Source organism: Emys orbicularis, chromosome 7 (genome assembly GCF_028017835.1).
Source record: "Emys orbicularis isolate rEmyOrb1 chromosome 7, rEmyOrb1.hap1, whole genome shotgun sequence".
In the NCBI taxonomy this organism is placed as follows: Eukaryota; Metazoa; Chordata; order Testudines; family Emydidae; genus Emys; species Emys orbicularis.
The window spans coordinates 109,501,323-109,519,546 of record NC_088689.1 but is presented as its reverse complement, the minus strand read 5'-3'; the positions used below and the strand labels follow the sequence as shown (position 1 = coordinate 109,519,546).

The 18,224-nt window shown below is 51.0% G+C and overlaps 1 protein-coding gene across 6 annotated transcripts in view; it reads right to left on the bottom strand.

Annotated features, from left to right (window-relative positions):
- Positions 1-18,224, bottom strand: part of PLXNA1 (plexin A1) — a 239,942-nt gene that overhangs the window by 73,649 nt on the left and 148,069 nt on the right. The gene's annotated exons all lie outside the window — the stretch shown is intronic.

Below are 18,224 nucleotides of genomic sequence, written 5' to 3'. Positions count from 1 at the left end.
CTGCAGCCCAGAAACGGGGCCATTCTGGGAACAACATGGGGGGGAACTGCTTCGATTAATTATCCCTCAGTCCTCATGATACACAGGCTCAGTCTGTGGCCAGAGTAAGGAGCGTTTTCCCCTGGCGGCCTGTTTAAATGGAACGATTGTGCTGCCCACACCTTGGCAGAGATTGGAGCTGTCTTTCTGCCCTCTGCAGAGCACAAGTGATGCTGGATTCTACCTTCAGTGGAGCACAACTCCACCCCCCACCCCCACCCCATGCCTGGATTGCAAAGCCCAAGGAACTCAAGCCAAGCTCAAGCTCTGGGGAGGTAAGCAGAGGGCAGTTCAAAGACAAAGAAAGTAGAGATTAGAGCTCCAGCAAACTGCTCACCCTGCCCCTGGGTCTCCTCCCCACCAACACTGTCTACCTTGCTTCTAACCTGAGCCAAACTCCTGGCAGCCCCATCAGCAATCCCTACACAGCCCCTGCACGCAGGCGGAGGATTAATCGATAGGGAGACAGGAAGGCAGACGGAACCTTCCCTGACAGCTAACGACCTCCTCTGGCGAGAGATTCTCCGCTCCTCTCTGGAGAAAATGACAGGCGTGTCAGGAGAGATTAAATGAATGATTCATGGGTTGTTGGAGTTTGTTGGGAGCCACATACACGGCCGCGTTGGTGCTCTTTGGCTCAGACCCCACCCCCAACCCCTGCCAGTTACTCTGCTGCCCAGCTTCACAGACTGGGCGTGATAACGGCGGTAGCAGGGTAAGTGGCAGCATTGCCCCCTGGTCCATCCCTTTCTTCAACACCAGTTCTGTGCATGGCTCAGAGGAAACTGAAGTGATTCATTCCCCCTTGCAGCCCTCAGATGGGACCGAACAGATACCAGTACCAGGGGGAGGGGCTGTCTCCTGCCAGGGAGCCAGTAACACCTCTGCATCCCCTTGCCTGAGCTAAATTAATCACCACGTTGTATTAGATATGGAACTTTTCATGGAAGAATCACCAAGCTCGCTACAAATGGGGAAACTGAGGCAGAGAGCAAGAGCGAGGTAGGAGGAGGTGAGTCACCTGAGTTCATACAGTGAGTCAGTGGCAGAGCTGGGAATAAAACCCAGGAGTCCTGAGTACCAATCCTGTGCTCCAGCCACTAGGATCCTGCCCCCTCTGTGTGAAGCAGCAGCAGTGGGCTGAACTGCACAGCTTGGGTGGCAGCGGCATGAGTCCAGCGGTGACAGACCAAACCTGGCTCCGTGCAGACAGGAGTCATCCCCCCTTAGGGCTGGGTACACTGGAGACTCTGCCAGAGTCGAGGAGTTATTGGGACTCACGCTAGCCTTCAGGGCCAGGCGCCATGGGGTCACACAATAGCTGGGTGCACAGATAAGGCGGAGGGCCTGATTTGGGCACTACCTGCCTTTTGACAGATGTGTAAGCCTGTACCTCAAACTATACATGCACACTGAGCGAGGTCAGACTCTTCAGTGGTAAACGGACTGGTTCCTGTGCTGCTTACTGAGCAGGGGAACTTCCAGGAGACCTGGAAATCCTGCATCCCGCCCGCCCTTCCATCGACACTAAAGACCCTAGAGCACCTCCTATCAGAGATGGATTTCACCCTGCAGTCCGTAGCCATTAGTTCCCCAGTGCAATGTTGCTGTGCACCGGTTGGCCATTGCCCTTCCTCCCAGAGGTGGCTGCATTTCAGCAGTGCTGCATGTATGCCTGTCTGTACAGGTGCACTTTGGGAACTTTTTGGGAGGGAAGGTGCTAAGGGAAAAAGATACTAGTAGCCTGTCTACACACCCGAGCACAGTCAAGGGGGTTAGGACTCAGAACGGAACATATGGAGAGAAATAGGGCAAGGGGACATTTTTCGTGCTCACATCAGACTGCCCTACTCTGTGTCAGTGCACAGCCTGGATAAGCTGCCTCTTGGCGCTCGGGCTGGTGATAGCTACTGCAGCAGCCCCCCACTAGCTAGCAAGGGGGCAAATTCCTTGGCCTTTCTGGGTGGGACCAAGAGCACATGTGAGCAGGCCAGTAACTGTTACCTGGGCTGTGCTGGTCTCCGCTAGAGGCCTGCACAGGGAAAGGCATGCCTGGTAGTTCAATGACGGTAGCACGGGGTGATCTCAGTGCCAGTGTTTGATCCCTGATCAGTGTAAAATCAGAGGGACATCTGGGCTCTGTGCCCTACATTCATGGGGGTAGGCAGGAGGAATGGCTACTCCCCATGACTTCTCTCTGCCTGGGCCAGAGACCAGATTACACCCTGGCCCCTGCCCCATTACTGGTGCACCCAGAAGAGATGAGGGGCTTCCCCTCCTCTGAACCTGTGCACTGTGGTTATTGGGATGTCTCGCCTTTAACCCAGCTGGCGGGCTGAGAAGCTCCCCCAGTGCTCCTCTGGGGATTGGCCAAGAGGGAGCACCTCAGCGGAAACCAACTGCCCCACAAAGCCAGAAAGCCCTGCAGGCCCACCCCTTCCCTCCTTCCCACATGGCGGCTCAGGGCAGGAGACGCGCCAGCCCCACTACAGGGCTCTGCTTTACTGCGGCCATTCGCCTCATCCCCAGGCTCCCAAAAGCTGGAAGGGGAGGTGCCCACAGGCAGCAGTGCGTTGCTGAGCAAGAGGCAGAAGGATGGCCAAGGAGATGGAGCAAAACAACTCTGCTCCAAAGCCAAGGCAGCAGCAGGAGGTGACACATGAAGCAGTACTTGGGGTCATTCTGATCTCATTGTACAACCTGCCCCACCAGCCTTGGGTATCCCACACCCGGGCCGCACCACAGGTTACAATCCATGCATGGCGCGCACCCCCACTAGTGAAATGCAGCCACCTCCAGGGTGGAATGCAGCTACTGCTTGCTCAGTGGTGCAAGGCAGTTTATGACAGGAAGTGAAGAAGAATGACACATCCAATTGAAACCACCACTGGGCTATTCATTATCATAACCACCAAGAGCTCTATTTTCCAGCTCAGCTGAAAGCTTCAGCAGAATAGCACTGCCACCATCAACACCCTAGTGACTCACGGCTCCAGCACAGACTCACGCTCAGCTGAGCCAGCACCACCACTACATGAGGTGTTCCTTGGCGGTCTCCCATCCAACCCTCCTTGGCACATCATAGCCAGTGAAGGCCTTTCACGTCTGAGCTCTGCAGGCCTTCCCCACTGGTCCCAGGATGACAGAGCAGAAGGGGGTAGGAATTCAGATCTTAGCAGGTGTATCCTCCCTTCTGTCCTACCTCCACCTCAACAGGTGGGCAGAGCCTGAAGGACCCCCTAAGAGGGACAAACTACATTAACGAGTGGAGACCGTCAATCGGCAGCCTTGGGAAGTGGGAGTTGGGGGAGGGGCAACGGAGCAGGATTTAGCTGTGACGAGCAGCATGGCAGCCTAAGTGAAATTGGCATTTTCAATTTGTACTCTGACATGTCTCATTTGGGGCCCCGGCATCTCGGGAAGGCATCCAGCCTGCAGCTGTCCGAAACACTTATTTGCATCTCTCTGCCCCAGCTCCTTTTGGAAATGAGTTCCTTCTGGGTGGGGGTGAGAGGAGAAGAGAGATGATTAACCCTTCACGCGCCAGCCCTGGAGACAGCAACAGGCACATGTGGGAGGCTGGGAGGGGACAGACCCAACAGACTGCACATCTGCCTCTGGAAGAACAGGCCTCCCCACTCAGCTCTGAGACTCCTGGAGCGACGGCACATGGCCCGGGCAAGGAAGGGTGCACTGGAAGGGCGGCACTGTCTGAGCAGAGCAAAGTGCACGGTGAAATGGGAAGAAATGGCAGGAACGGTCTCCGAGCTGCACACACTGCCAGTCCTCGCTCTGCCAAATGCATGAATGATCATGGCCAATGGTGACAGTTCTGCCCTGGTTCTGAAGTTCACTTCAGTCATGTATGACCTTCGCTACTGAGATGAGCTAAAGCCATGCAACTCAGATGCCAATTACAAACACCCCCGGCCCTACAGGAGGTTTGGAGCCAGGGCTTCAGTTCAGCCCTTCATGTAGACGGGAACGGTTGGCTTGAGGTTCAGCTTTCGAGTCCTTTGGAAGGTCAGGAGCATTCACATCAAACCCATCTCTAATTTCTAACACACAGTGTGATGAATCGGGAATCTGTCTGTACAGTCTATGAATTGTAGGATTATGAGTCCTATGTGTCCATATCAGGCAAACTCCATTCTGAATGAGCCGCCTTTTGCCTTGTCCCTGATCTGTTTGCCTCCAAGCTGGGGTGAGGGTCCAAACGCTGGTGGCAATCGAAGAACAGAGGCTAGCTAAGTATCCAGTCCTTTGAAATCTATTCACAGTAGACAGAAGATTGGTCCCTGGTTTAGGAGGTGGGGAGGTCACCTTGGCAACGAAGTCACCCGAAGGGATTTCTGCTCATGTAGGGAAGCTGCCCTGATGCAGAGGGGCTAAAGGTTTTAAAAAGGCAGAGGCTGGTCTGTTTGGGGGCCATTTTCTCCAGTCCATAAGGGAGAGGCCATTCACCATGTAAGAGCTGCGTGAGGATGGGACATCCTGCCTGCCTGCTCCGAGATGGTCCCCCAACGGCTCACAAGGAAGGGTAAGATAGGAAGCGAGGGCCGTTGCGGGTTCAGCTGTGCATTGTTTTGTACGATCTGCACTCTCCTGCGCTTTACATGATTAAGGATAGAAGAGCGTCAGGCAGTTAGACTGAACAAGTGTATGTGTACTGGCTGCTTCACAACTGCAGTGTGCCCCTGGAGCTGAAACTGGAAACCAGACGCTTCACACCTTTGGGGTGGAGTTCTGGGACAGGGTGTGTTTGAGTAAACGGGGAATCTGAAGTGTCAACATTGCACCCAGAGAGGCTGGACAGAGGGTTCCAACATTCAGAGGGGGCTGCCACATAGATGGTCTGCACCCTGAGAGGGTGTCTAGAGACCCCAAGTTTGGGGCAGTGGCTGGACGCCATTCAGGCTCCAGGAGTTTGAAACACCCCAGAGACCCAGAGTGGCAGAGGCTTGGATTCCCCTCCCAGTGTGTGGACAGGAAGAGGGCTCATGACACGCAGTACAACTTGAAGTATCCCATAGTGCCCTGCCAGCATCGCTGAAATGCAGCCCTTTCTGGAATGGAGAGGGGCGGCCCCTGGCACACACCTCAACCTTTTAGTCTAGCACTCAGTGAAAAGGGCTGTGGAATCATTAACGTCCCCCAGAGCAGACAGCATCTGGGTTAAGGTCTTGTCTTAAATACACATGCAGCAAACTGCATGGAATGCAATCTACAGCACCTGCTGAGGTCCACAAGCCACCACTGCCAGGGTCCTCATCTGGGGTCCAGGAGTGGGTGTTTCTTCCCAATCCCAAAGCCAGGGACCATGTAAGCCAAGAGACTGACTCCCAGTTCCCTGCACTTCCCTCCAGGCCGTCCCGCCTCCCAAACACAGAGATCACGGAGCACAGGGCTTCAGGCCCCTTCCTCAAGCACAAAGCTCACTTAGCAAGCGAATGCTGAGCGGGCCAGAATCCAGAGACTCTGACAACAAAGTGCTACAGCAGGTGTGATTCCACAGCACCCCTGCTATGTTCCACTGATGGCATTAGGCCTGGCCACCCCCAGCAGGGCAGCCAGCAGTGCACAGCACGGGAAACACACTGCTCTGTTCAGAAATGGACCTTAGCTATTCCTGCAAGTGGGAAGATAAGAGCTGGCAGCCCCGGCTGGTTGTTTCAATGGTCACTTAGCTGGGGAGCCCAGCAGCTCCCGTTGCAGGGAGGGTGACAGAGGGCTGTGAATTATTAAACCCTGTTGTCCAAGATGTTCTTACATGAGCTCTCATCTCTTTCAGCCACTCCAGGGAGCCCCCTGGGAAAACAAGTGCTCTTTCCTTTGGGCTCAGCTTCTCCTGGGCCAACTTGGCAGTTGCCCGTCTCTCCATGACTCAACCGGAGGGAGGCCAAGCCAGCCTTTTGGTCTTTCCAGAACTGCTGCGAGCGTCTCCTTGAACGTTACATATAGGAAGGGAGCCCAACACGTATCCTGAAACCCAGCAGGGGAAGCCAGGGAAAGTGGGTGTGTAAGAGAAGTGGTGGGGAAAGCAGCCAGCGAATCTTCTCCCAGGCCAGGAGTCTGACACCACAGGCTAGTGTTACACAAGCACAGCCAAAAAACCCCTCCTGCTTACACCCGGCTTCTTCTTTTTACACCCTTACCCATCTTAGGAGCTGGAAAATCTCTTCTCATTCCTTCCAGGGTCTGCCCTCTTTGGGGTTGACCTACATTAACAATTTAATCAGGGCAACGGGCTAGATGCGAGCTCGCAGGCCAGTTACGGCTCTGGTATCCATGAGTCTAGGGTTCCCCCCCCCGCCAAAAAACAACCACCCCCAACCATGTTCTCAGGGATGGAGCTGCAACTGATTGCAGCTCTTTGCCTTTGTGTATAAATCACTTCCGTGTTTGTGCACCAGGGTCAGTGCCAATGTCAGCAGAGCTCTAGGGACAATCCAACAGGTCTGAACAGATACTGTTGTGACAGATGTTTCGATACTACAGTGACAGGCACCAGAGAAATCCTCTAGCTAGAATAGGGCCTTGTTCTCCATTGCATTGCATCATCACTTAGGCCTGTGCAAAGTGAATGTACAACACGCCCATTTTGATCAGGTATTGCATATGTAAAGGACATGAGGTAACAGGCAGGGGAGAATCAGGCCCTGGGTTTGGAGCTATCAGATAGGAGGTTCACTGCTGTTAAAGGTGAATGGAAACTTCTTCTTTTTTTTAAATTAATGCAACATCTGAATCAGATGGCAGATGCCATCTCCCATAAGGTAAGCTGAATGGCTTTTTATCCCCCAGTGTCGAAGATCAGGACTCCGAGCTGTTTTCTCCTACAATAGTTGATGGCATCACTAACACCTACGGCAGAGCAAGGAAGCTGCTGCATTCCATACTCCGATTTACCGGTCGTGACTGTTACAAGGGAAACAGATTCCTGACCTGGGGACTTGGCAGTTAAGGAAAGAGGTGGCTGATTTCCAATGGTTGTCGAAGGCTACACAGATGGGTTCTGTGCATGTTCTGGAATCCCAAACAGTGTTTGTATTTCAATGTAAAGATGTTATTAAATAACAAGGACACTCACACGTCCATAGCGGTAAGACTCTGCACTTTAAAAGACTACACAAAGTAACTGGTTAACTCCCCCAGCCCCACCCCGGGAGGCAGGTAAGTGCATTCTTATCATCTGCCTTTTTCAGATGAGTGACTGAAGTGCAGACAGGGGAAGTGACTTGGCCCAGATCAGTGTCAGTGCCAAGCCTGGGACTGTGGTGTTCCTGGGTCCCAGGCCCATGCCCAGACCACTATGCCATGCTGCCTCCAGTTCCCCTTTAACCTGTGCTCCCTCTGCTGGGCTGAGTGAATAACTGATGCCGAAGGGCAGGTCAGATTGTTCAGTGAGTTATTACATGTCACTTAACCCAAAGATTCCCAAACCACAGCCACAGAAAGCCAGCTGGTCACATGGTGCAGGCTCCTCCTGGTTTTTAGCTATTAAACTGCATTAAAAGAAATTAAACACCCATTAAACACCTTGCTAGGATTAAGTGCCCAGTTAATCAATGGCTATAGTTGCCAACGGGCTGTTCTGTGATGGTGGGGAATAGGAAGGACGGCACAATTTGGGCAATGGTGGGGACGTGCCTAGCAGACAGTCTTCCTATGAAGCTATGTTTTGCCTGTGAAAAAGCTTAAGAACCCCTCGTTTAATCAGACAGTCCTTGGAGGACACAAGCAGCACGGGCACATTGCAGGAGGAGCCATACAGAAGGGAAATTTGCTGCCTGGGGACCAAAATAGGAACTCCTGCCTGAGTAGCAAACTATAGCCCCACCTCCCCACCCCATGAGCATTTCTCTTGCATCATGCCACTTGCAGCACATGCATCATCACGGGACACAGGACTAAGGAGATACGTATCAGACAGACACGTACACAAACTCTCCCCCTGCTCCAGCCAGGCTGGCAGAATAATAGTATTCAGCACACGTATAGTGCACTTTATACCTGGGAGGTAGGTCAGCATTATCCCCATTTCACAGATTAGAAAGGAGGGGAAGGGGCGTGCCCAATGTCGCACAGTGACTCAGCAGCAGAGTCAGGAGTTCCCTGGTCCCAATCCCTTGATCTCACATTTGGTGTATCAGAGCAGAACAGCCTCCCTGGAAGATAGAGCACGGGGATAACTCCAGTGGAGCCTCGCTAGGAATGCTGGATTCATTGATGCCACAGCCTGCCCACTCCTCTTCACTTTGTACCTGATTGCTCCCTGCAGTGTATCCAGTCCAGCTAGAAATCACTCAAGCGAGAGCTCCCACCATCTCTCTCAAGACTCATCCTAATCCTATCTCACTGACTTTCCTGATTGTCAGCCTACAATTTCCTTTGGTTAATTTCATCTCAATCCTGATAGCTATAGCAGCTCGTACCATCCTAACCCATTTCTCTCAGTCACAAGCACCTGTGGGTCTGTACGGTCCATGGTATTGGGACAGGGATATGACCTTTCACCTCTAGCGCAAGTGTGTGAATCCAGCCCCAGACAGCAGTGACAAAGTCATTACACCCACTCTTCCCCCTGACTCCCAGCCTCAATGTGCCCCATCTCTGTCCCTCTGGCTGATCTTGGACTGGGGTTGATGGGCCCCAAGGGGAGCTGGAACCTGTCCTCTTTGGGGAGAAAGATTTGTTGGCAAAGTGGGGCCTTCGAAGAGGAACCCCATAGAATTCAGTTTCCCAGCATCCAACATCGGGACACAGGAAATCTATGCACAAGAATCTCTTTAGCCATCTGCTCCGAGCTGCTCCTCCAAATTCCATTTGCCCCCATTCATACAAACCAAAACCACCACGCTCCCACCCCAGCAAGAATGCAGGAGCCTGTCCAGGCTCCTCAGAGGCATGTGATGCAAGACCTATTCAGAGCAGCACTTGCAAGAAGGAAGCTGGGCCGCTCAGCTTTTCTCCCAGAACTGTACATTTTATTGGCATGGTATATCTACCTTCCATAAGCTCAGTGCACAAACACTCAGAGTTCCCTCTCATAGACACACGCACACAGACTCTCACACGTTCTCTCCTCACTCTCATGTGTGTGCTCCCCTTGATTGCATTTCTGTAGGAACGGTACAGTTGCAGCTGTGTCCTATTTTTCTGTAGTTGATGACCTCAACTTCTTCCCCGCACTATGGGGACGGCTGTAATGTACGTCGTGTCTCGCTGGGGCTCAACTGCAATTCATCATTATTTTATCTGCTGGAATTTAATTGGATCCTATCAAACTCTCCTGATACTCCCTTTTCCCTTTAAACACTGCTGCAGGAAAGATAAATGTAGGCGCTGCTCGGAGAGCGCGCCTGGTTTTTTCCAACATTTCTGGGGTTGTAGGATCCAATCCTATTTCACTCTCGGTGGCTGGTTAATTAGAGATACATACACTGTAGGTGTGCAGCACTCATCACAGGGCATGTATGTATGATTTATGTTCCCCTATAAATATACTCCAGGCCCAGTAAAATACCGTCACAAACACCATGAACCTTGGCAGTAATGCTTGGGCTTTGATTTTACAACACCTCTCTCTCTTTTACCATTCTCCTCTCCCCGCATCTTATTCAAGTTCCTTCCCTCAGATTCACCCGGTCGAGAAACCTGAGTTCAGCATGAACAGGGCCCAGAATATTATCAACAATAATCTGGAGACTCTCGGAATTAGGTCTGATCAAAGCACAAGCCAAATGTTTGCTCAAATCCACTTGAGGCCTTCTGACATCTGGCTTAGTATTAGCCATGGAAATGATGCGAGATCCCACCCACTCATCTACCCAGCCCCCAGTACTTGCAGCACCATGGCACCGTAAGTAGCCCAGCATCTCGTTCAACACAAGAGGAAGTGCTGCTAGTGTTTGGAGTCAGGACTCTATTTCTGGTTCTGCTAATGGTTCGCTCTGCAGCCTTGGGCAAATCCCGTAATCTCTCTGTGCCTCAGTTTACCCACCCGTACACGGGGACAATACTGCCTACCTCCCAAGTGTTGGGAGGCTTACTTAGGGTTTGCAAGTAATTTGAGCGCTAGAGCCATGCATAGGTAGAATACAAACCAATCTGCTCACCAAGAGTATTTACATTCGGGATCCCTCTTAATTTAAGAGAAACCGTACAAGAATTCATAGAATCATAGACTTTAAGGTCAGAAGGGACCATTATGATCATCTAGTCTGACCTCCTGCACAACGCATGCTACAGAATCTCACCCACCCACTCCTGTATCAAACCTGTGTCTGAGCCATGAAGTCCTCAAATCATGGTTTAAAGACTTCAAGGTGCAGAGAATCCTCCAGCAAGTGACCCGTGCCCCACGCTGCAGAGGAAGGCGAAAAACCCCCTAGGGCCTCTGCCAATCTGCCCTGGAGGAAAATTCCTTCCCGACCCCAAATATGGCAATCAGCTAAACCCTGAGCATGTGGGCAAGACTCACCAGCCAGACACCCAGGAAAGAATTCTCTGTAGTAACTCAGATCCCACCCCATCTAACATCCCATCACAAGTCATAGGGCATATTTACCGCGAATAGTCAAAGATCAATTAATTGCTAAAATTAAGCTATCCCATCATACCATCCCCTCCATAAACTTATCAAGATTAGTCTTGAAGCCAGATATGTCTTTTGCCCCCACTACTCCCCTTGGAAGGCTGTTCCAGAACTTCACTCCTCTGATGGTTAGAAACCTTCGTCTAATTTCAAGTCTAAACTTCCTGATGGCCAGTTTATATCCATTTGTTCTTGTGTCCACATTGGTACTGAGCTTAAATAATTCCTCTCCCTCCCTGGTATTTATTCCTCTGATATATTTATAGAGAACAATCATATCTCCCCTCAGCCTTCTTTTGGTTAGGCTAAATAAGCCAAGCTCTTTGAGTCTCCTTTCATAAGACAGGTTTTCCATTCCTCGGATCATCCTAGTAGCCCTTCTCTGTACCTGTTCCAGTTCCTAACAAACAAACCCAGTAAGTATCAGCCTGGCTCCCCTCGCCGCGCTGGGACATGGGAAGAGCGTTCTCCAATCATAGGCCACTTTGCCACCGGGATAAAAAGGAAAGGGGGGAACTCGCCGTTCCGTTCGTTTTCCAAAGAGGCAGTTATGCTGGCGGATGCCTCTCCACACCAGGAACACCATGCTGGAAGGGACGGAGTTCAAAGAGCCGACGGCTGGAAGCCAGAGATAAGATGCATGAAGGATGAGTGACTCTTCAGCTGTGAGTGAGGGGGGAACTGAACGAGAATGGCCCGAAAGGGCTTTCCACAGTTGACACAGCTGCTCACCACCAAGCGTGGCTTTTGTTAAAGGGAAAGGGAAATAGCTTAGCGCTACATTTCCCCTCAAAGTGCCCAGACTACAAACCCAAGTCTGAGCAGAAAGGAGAGCCGGCGTTTATTCTTATTTTACAATGTAAATGGACAGAACGTTTCTAGGGCCTCAGTGACTGACATTTCACCTTGGAAAGGAACATTCTCAGGAGAAAAAACTTGGGCCAAATCCATTCCTGGTGTAACTCCTTTAACCCATATCGGCTACACCAGAAATTTGGCCCCATATAATTAAAAACAACTCTTCCCTGTGTTACTAGCAATGCCTCAGATTATGAAAAACGATGCTGCTTTCCACCAGTGTGGCTGTTTACTGTTTGCAGCCGCTGGACCAGTGACACTGACTCTGTTATACGTCTGGCAGGTGGGCAATAGGGGGCAGAGGTAAGGGCTTGGGAGAACAGGATGGTTTACCTACACACGTAAGAGACTGTATCAACTGTTTCAGAGTAGCAGCCGTGTTAGTCTGTATCCGCAAAAAGAACAGGAGTACTTGTGGCACCTTAGAGACTAACAAATTTATTTGAGCATAAGCTTTCGTGGGCATCCGAAGAAGTGGGATGTAGCCCACGAAAGCTTATGCTCAAATAAATTTGTTAGTCTCTAAGGTGCCACAAGTACTCTTGTATCAACTGTGAGGATATGCGAATATTTATCAACCTTCCATTTCACACTATGGCACCGAGCCTGTGAACACTTTGCCTGCACAAGTAACTTTACTCACAGGTAGGTTTGCAAGATTGAGGCTAGTGTTCACCTCCACACTTTTACATGCTAAGGAGTTTTAAACTGCACAAAGGATACATATTTCAGTTTCAGTGCATCACTATGCCTAATAATAAGGCTGAAGTTTCTGCCTCTTTAAGGATTTTAATTAACCAAAGCACTATATTTAAAGTTGACATGCAAAGAACTTTTTTTTTTAATTGAGCTTGTGCCCTGTTTTTGTTTCTTTATGATGTATAAAGAAAGCTCAAGGGCAGGGGGTTGTAGGGTCTTTTCTGCTTGCTTTTTACCCATACAAATATCAGGAATGTCATGTCTGGTGTCCCTTGGTTTTACTGGAGGACGGGATAGATGTCTCAGAGAATGCATATTGTCAGGTTTCATAACTTACTGGATGGAGTGTTGAATCTTTAACAAAGATGTCTTTTCTTCAAAATGTTAACTAGTCATTGGCGTTAGATAAGTGTTACTAAAATTAAACACAAGACAAAGCGTCTCTCAATTAAAAATGCCTTCCTCATTCAGCCTCCCTGGCACCTTTCAAGAAAGCGTCCCTAACCAGAAAAGAACTTAACCCCATGTGTGGGTTCCGCAAAAGTCATGGGAATTAAGTCTATGTTTAAGGACCTTCCTGAATCAGAGGGCTCAATTACACAACTTTCAGTCTCTGGTGATTTCAGCATTTCACTAGTTCTCCAGTCACTAGAGTGTCTTCTGGCTAGACAAGATAACTTTCTAACATTGTAAACAAGTCAAATTTAAACAAACAAACAAAAACACAGGAAAAGTTTCCAGCCTTCCTTATCCATCACAAAGAAACAACCCAGGGTAGGAACTCAATCCCTCCTCCACCCCCTACTGCAGGTCATCATTAATTATACTTAACTGCATGGAAAGTGTGAAGTGTTATCATCAAGCCAGATGGACCGAAAAAGGATAGAGGAGTAAAATTACAAAGAAGTGTGAATTTTAAGCACCCACTCTAAAGAACGGGCTGGCTCATTGCCTTCAAATGTTAAAACAGGCACTGAGTGTACCCTGAAAGTAAAGACAGGTCCTGTCATTTGAGAAAGATTTCTCTTGTGCAGAGTTAGAAGGGGAATGAAAATTGGATTTACAAAGGAATTCTGACTAGCCCCAAAATCTCAATGATTTGTAACTCAAGGACAACTTGACCAATGTTCTACACCCTGCACACAGACATTTTGCTTTGCTATCAGGGCACATCTGATCATTTCTAGGCCAAACCTGTGTTTTCATACTAGCCAAATGGCAACCTCTTTGCAATTTTTAATTATGGAGATGTGGACTCCAAGCAGGAGATGCAGTGCTGTCCAAAGGATAAAGCATTGGACTGGGACACAGGAAACCTGGGTTCTCTGTCCCCCATCTGCCGCTAAGCTGCTGTGTGATCTTGTGCAAGTCCCTGCACACTCTCTGTGCCCATATCATTTCTTCTCTGTTCCGCCTTTCAGTTCTTTGGGAGCAGGGACTACCTCTTACCAGGTGTCTGTACAGCACCTAGCACAATAGCTCCACTGTAACACAAATAATTCATAAGAGTGGATGGTTCTAGAGTTAAGCATTGTAAGTTCTGGAACAGCCTTCTAAGGGGAGCAGTGGGGGCAAAAGATATATCTGGCTTCAAGACTAATCTTGATAAGTTTATGGAGGGGATGGTATGATGGGATAGCTTAATTTTAGCAATTAATTGATCTTTGACTATTCGCGGTAAATATGCCCAATGGCTTGTGATGGGATGTTAGATGGGGTGGGATCTGAGTTACTACAGAGAATTCTTTCCTGGGTGTCTGGCTGGTGAGTCTTGCCCACATGCTCAGAGTTAGCTGATCGCCATATTTGGGGTCGGGAAGGAATTTTCCTCCAGGGCAGATTGGCAGAGGCCCTGGGGGTTTTTCACCTTCCTCTGCAGCGTGGGGCACGGGTCACTTGCTGGAGGATTCTCTGCACCTTGAAGTCTTTAAACCATGATTTGAGGACTTCAATGGCTCAGACATAGGTTAGGGGTTTGTTGCGGGAGTGCGTGGGTGAGATTCTGTGGCCTGCATTGTGCAGGAGGTCACACTAGATGATCATATTGGTCCCTTCTGACCTTAAAGTCTATGACTCTAAAATACATTCGTGTTTCAAATAAAACCTGCTGGTTGGTGCCTAAACTAAAGAGCCCTCATGTTCCTTTAAATAAAAGCTCCAGGTGCCGTGCAGTTAATGCACCGTTGTGGGAATGCACAGAGCTGCTCTGAAAATACAGAAGTTACCTTTTGCCCCTAGCATTTCCCATCGTCCCTGTTCGCAGGCAGTAGTGGAATGGGAAGAAATCAGCACAGAGTGTCAGTAATTCCCATCCCCATCCCCAAAACCCCACCTACTCGCCCCCAGTCACGGCAGCATCTCTCCCAGGCTTTGCATTTCTATAGACACAGGCTTCTCCCACGGGCTGTGTAACAGATACAACCTTCAAGACCCATTAAGCCAGTGTTCCCGCTACCATTCAACCATGCCATTTATTTTTATATCGTGCCCGTCAGTACCCAGCATCCCAAAGCGCTTCAGAGTGAGCTAAGCCAACCCATACGCTACAAAACCAGGGACGGTTTAAGAGAAGATTTAGCCCTCTTAACTCCCACTGAAGCCAGCAGGATCGAGGATCCACTCAGCACCTCACCGGACTGGACCCAAGCGAATTGATTCTGCGTCTCCAGGGGAGGAGGGAAAGAACAAGTCAAAAGAGTGAATTCCCCAGGAGGGGAGAGCCCATGACTGGAGGGCTGGAGTGAGCTGGCAGGAGGGAGGCTAGGGGCAGGGAGGTGGGATTGAGAGCAGAGGCGCAGAATAAACTGGGGAGGGAAGGAGATGGCGACAGGGTGGCTCCTCAATAAATGCTCACGGATGAATACCCACCTTAAGGCTGGGAGATCACCGACGCCCACCACCTCTGTGCTTCTCTCACATTTTCTGCCTGGCTTCCTTCTTTCCCACTCTGTTGAGAGCAAACCCCACCAGACCTCTGGCAGGTACTGGAGCGCTGAGGCGGGGTGCGAACACAAAGCTGCTCTGACCTCCTGGGGAGCACAAGGGCAAGGACCCAGCTCTGCTTGGCTGTTCTTGGGAAACACCCCAAGGATGCTGGGTAATGGGCAGATCAGCAAAGGAAATGCTGGCTTCTGTGATGTGGGTCCTGATCCTACCAACACTCAGGCAAGTGTGTAGCTTTACTCATCCGAGTAAGCCTATTGACCTTAACAGGACTACTTGCATGAGTAAAGCCAAGCCGGCGAATAAGCAATTGCAGGATCAGGAGCTATATGACCTTTCCCCATGCACCTGCTGCATCTGCACTGTCTTTCCCCAAAGAGCCATCCCGCGGGTGCGCTGGGTGGCTACCCGCCGATGGATGTGGCTGGCACACTGGTAACATGTCTCTGTGCTGGGCTCAGACTCTGTGCAGCCTCGCTGTCCTGCAGTGACTAGGAAACCCCATTCCTCCCTCCTCCGCAGCTGACAAAGCGCTGCCAGGCTGCAGAATCCCCCAACCTCCTAATCAACCCCATTTCAAGGCTTGCGAGCACTGGCAGTTGGGATGCGATTAGGCCTCGTACAGGAGCCCGTGTGTAGCAGTAACAGCCCCCAGATGGCTGAGCAGGTATTTTGTGTAATTGGCCTCCTGCTGGGAAAATGGCCGTTCCGCTGACCTCCAAAGAATCTCTTACAAGACTCTGATAGAGACGGAGCAGCAGAGCTATCCACGATGCAGGACTGAGAGTCCAGCTCGGGCGTTCCTCGCTGGGGGAGCAGTCTGATCTCGCTCTGACTGACACACACACACACACGCGCGCGCACACACATGCACGCACACACACACCCCGCAAGAGAGCATGGACTTCTTCATTCAGTTTTTCTTCAGACATTTAAAACTGGGCTACATGGAGTCCTGGAAAACAGACTGAGCCCACCAGTATGAGGTCAAGGGGATGGATAAGATGGGACCTGATGTGCCTTCACTATCTCTACAGGGCAAAGCCCTGGTGGAGGACAACCCTGCACCGGCCCCACAGAGGGAAGGGCAAAGTGTAGCCTGACCAGGTTGCTCCAGCTCTGCATTGGCTTCCTCTCTTCTCCCAGATACAGTTCAAGCATCTCAGCCTCACCTGGAGAGCATTCCCCAGCCCTCCCTGGACCCAGAACCTTGCCAAGCTGCCAGGAGGGAAATGGCTGAGACGGGCGCGGGACTTAGGGCTCACCATGGGGAATGGAGGGCAGGAGTCAAGGCTCGCTAGCTGTCCGTGAGATGGGATTTAAGGCTTGCTAGGTGTGTGCAGCATTTAGGGCTCAGTGGCAGACAGGTGGAGGACAGGATGGAATTTGGGAGAGCTCCCCAGGACAGAAACGGTGATGTGAAGGAGTCAGTGACCCTTTGAGAATCTGAAAAACACTCTCTCTAGAGCCCATTTGTAGCTTGCATTCACAGCCACGTCTGTGTGGAGGTGTGTCACACACACACACACACACACACACACACACACACACACCGTGGCATCTTACAAGTTCAGCTGCCCCTTGCTGCTTCCTCCCACCCCACATCTGCCCCTCACCTGAACTCATACACCTCTGTGTGCGACTTCAAGCCATTTTACAGCTGTGAGCAGGCTCTGCTCCAAGCCCGGCCTCAGCCCAGCACACGTACACTGGGTAAGTGTCCCCTCCCCTTTCCCGTTAACTTAGACGACAACAGAATGTAGATCTTAGCCTGAGTTTTCTCCCATGAACAGTTTCTTCCTAGGAGTTTCCCTGCAGACCCCTCGGTACCAGCTTCGTCACCTCTCTACCAGAAAATGGTTCAGACATTTTATACCGCTGGGTCGGGTCCCAGGCTGTCAGCAGCAAAGGCATAGCTGCCCCGCTGCCCACCAGCCCGGGCCCATCCAGGGAAGGGGGCAGCTGCCCTGCTGCCAACCAGCCGGGGAAGAACATAGCTGATAGTTTAAGTAGCAGATCCATCTGGGTGGAGAGCATCTCCTCTCCCCCAGACACACTACATACATCATGGGCAAAGAATCCCCTTTGCCGAGCTCCCTTTCCCCAACCCAAACTCACAAGTGCGGAGAGAGAGAGAGAATGTGATGTTCTCCAGGCCCAGCCTAACACCCCCCAGTGAGACCGGCGAGGGGGAGCAGAGGAAGGACAGGCTGTCTCAAGCGAACAGCAGCTTTTCAATAGCTTCTAAATGTCACTTGTGCAGCTGAAGGATGGGAGAGCAGGGAGCGCGGCTCACATCGGGCTGCAAACGAGTTTCATGGTGCGAGTGACGGAAAACAAATTTTGAAAGGATTAAATGAGAAAGCGAGGGAGGAGGGGCCCCTTTCATGCAGATGAGGAAAGGTCGGTACAGAGCCCAGCAGGTCAGCAGAGGAACCGTAGCAGCAGCATTCCTTAGAGGTGAATGGAGGATTGAGCCTTTAGATCTGTCTGTTCGCAGCATCAGTGCTCTCCGCACACAGAGCTTCCCGGAGGGACAATGTGGCCTGGCTGTGAAAGCCACTCTCCTCCTCATCCCATCCAGGCCAGCCAAGAGGGGGTGCATCGGCAGAGGCGTTTGTGGGGGATATTGGGACTGCTGGAGGTCTAGACAGAGGGTGCACTGGCAGAAGAATAGGGGATGGGCCTGAAATGCATCGTCAGAGCTGGGGAAGAGGAGCTGGAATAGCAGGGGAAGAGGTTCAGCGTTGAGGGGCATTGGCAGAGCGCTGTGTGAGAGCTCAGGAATGGAAAAGCAGAGGGGCTGGAGGGCAGGAGTGAGGGGCGTTGGTAGAGGTGTGTGTAAGAGCTCAGGACTGGAGTAGTAGCGGGGGCTGCAGGTCAGGGTTGACAGCTATCGGCAGAGCTGTGTGTGGAAGCCCAGGGTTGATGGGCAGCAGCCAAACAGGCTGGGCAAGTGTGACTGGACATGTGTGAGCACGTGTGAGTGAGTGCAATGCTGCATGCAATAAGGAATTAACTCAATTCCACTTGTAAAGTGGGATCATTCCGTGTAAGGGGAAATCAAGTGCAAACAGGGAAGGAGGGA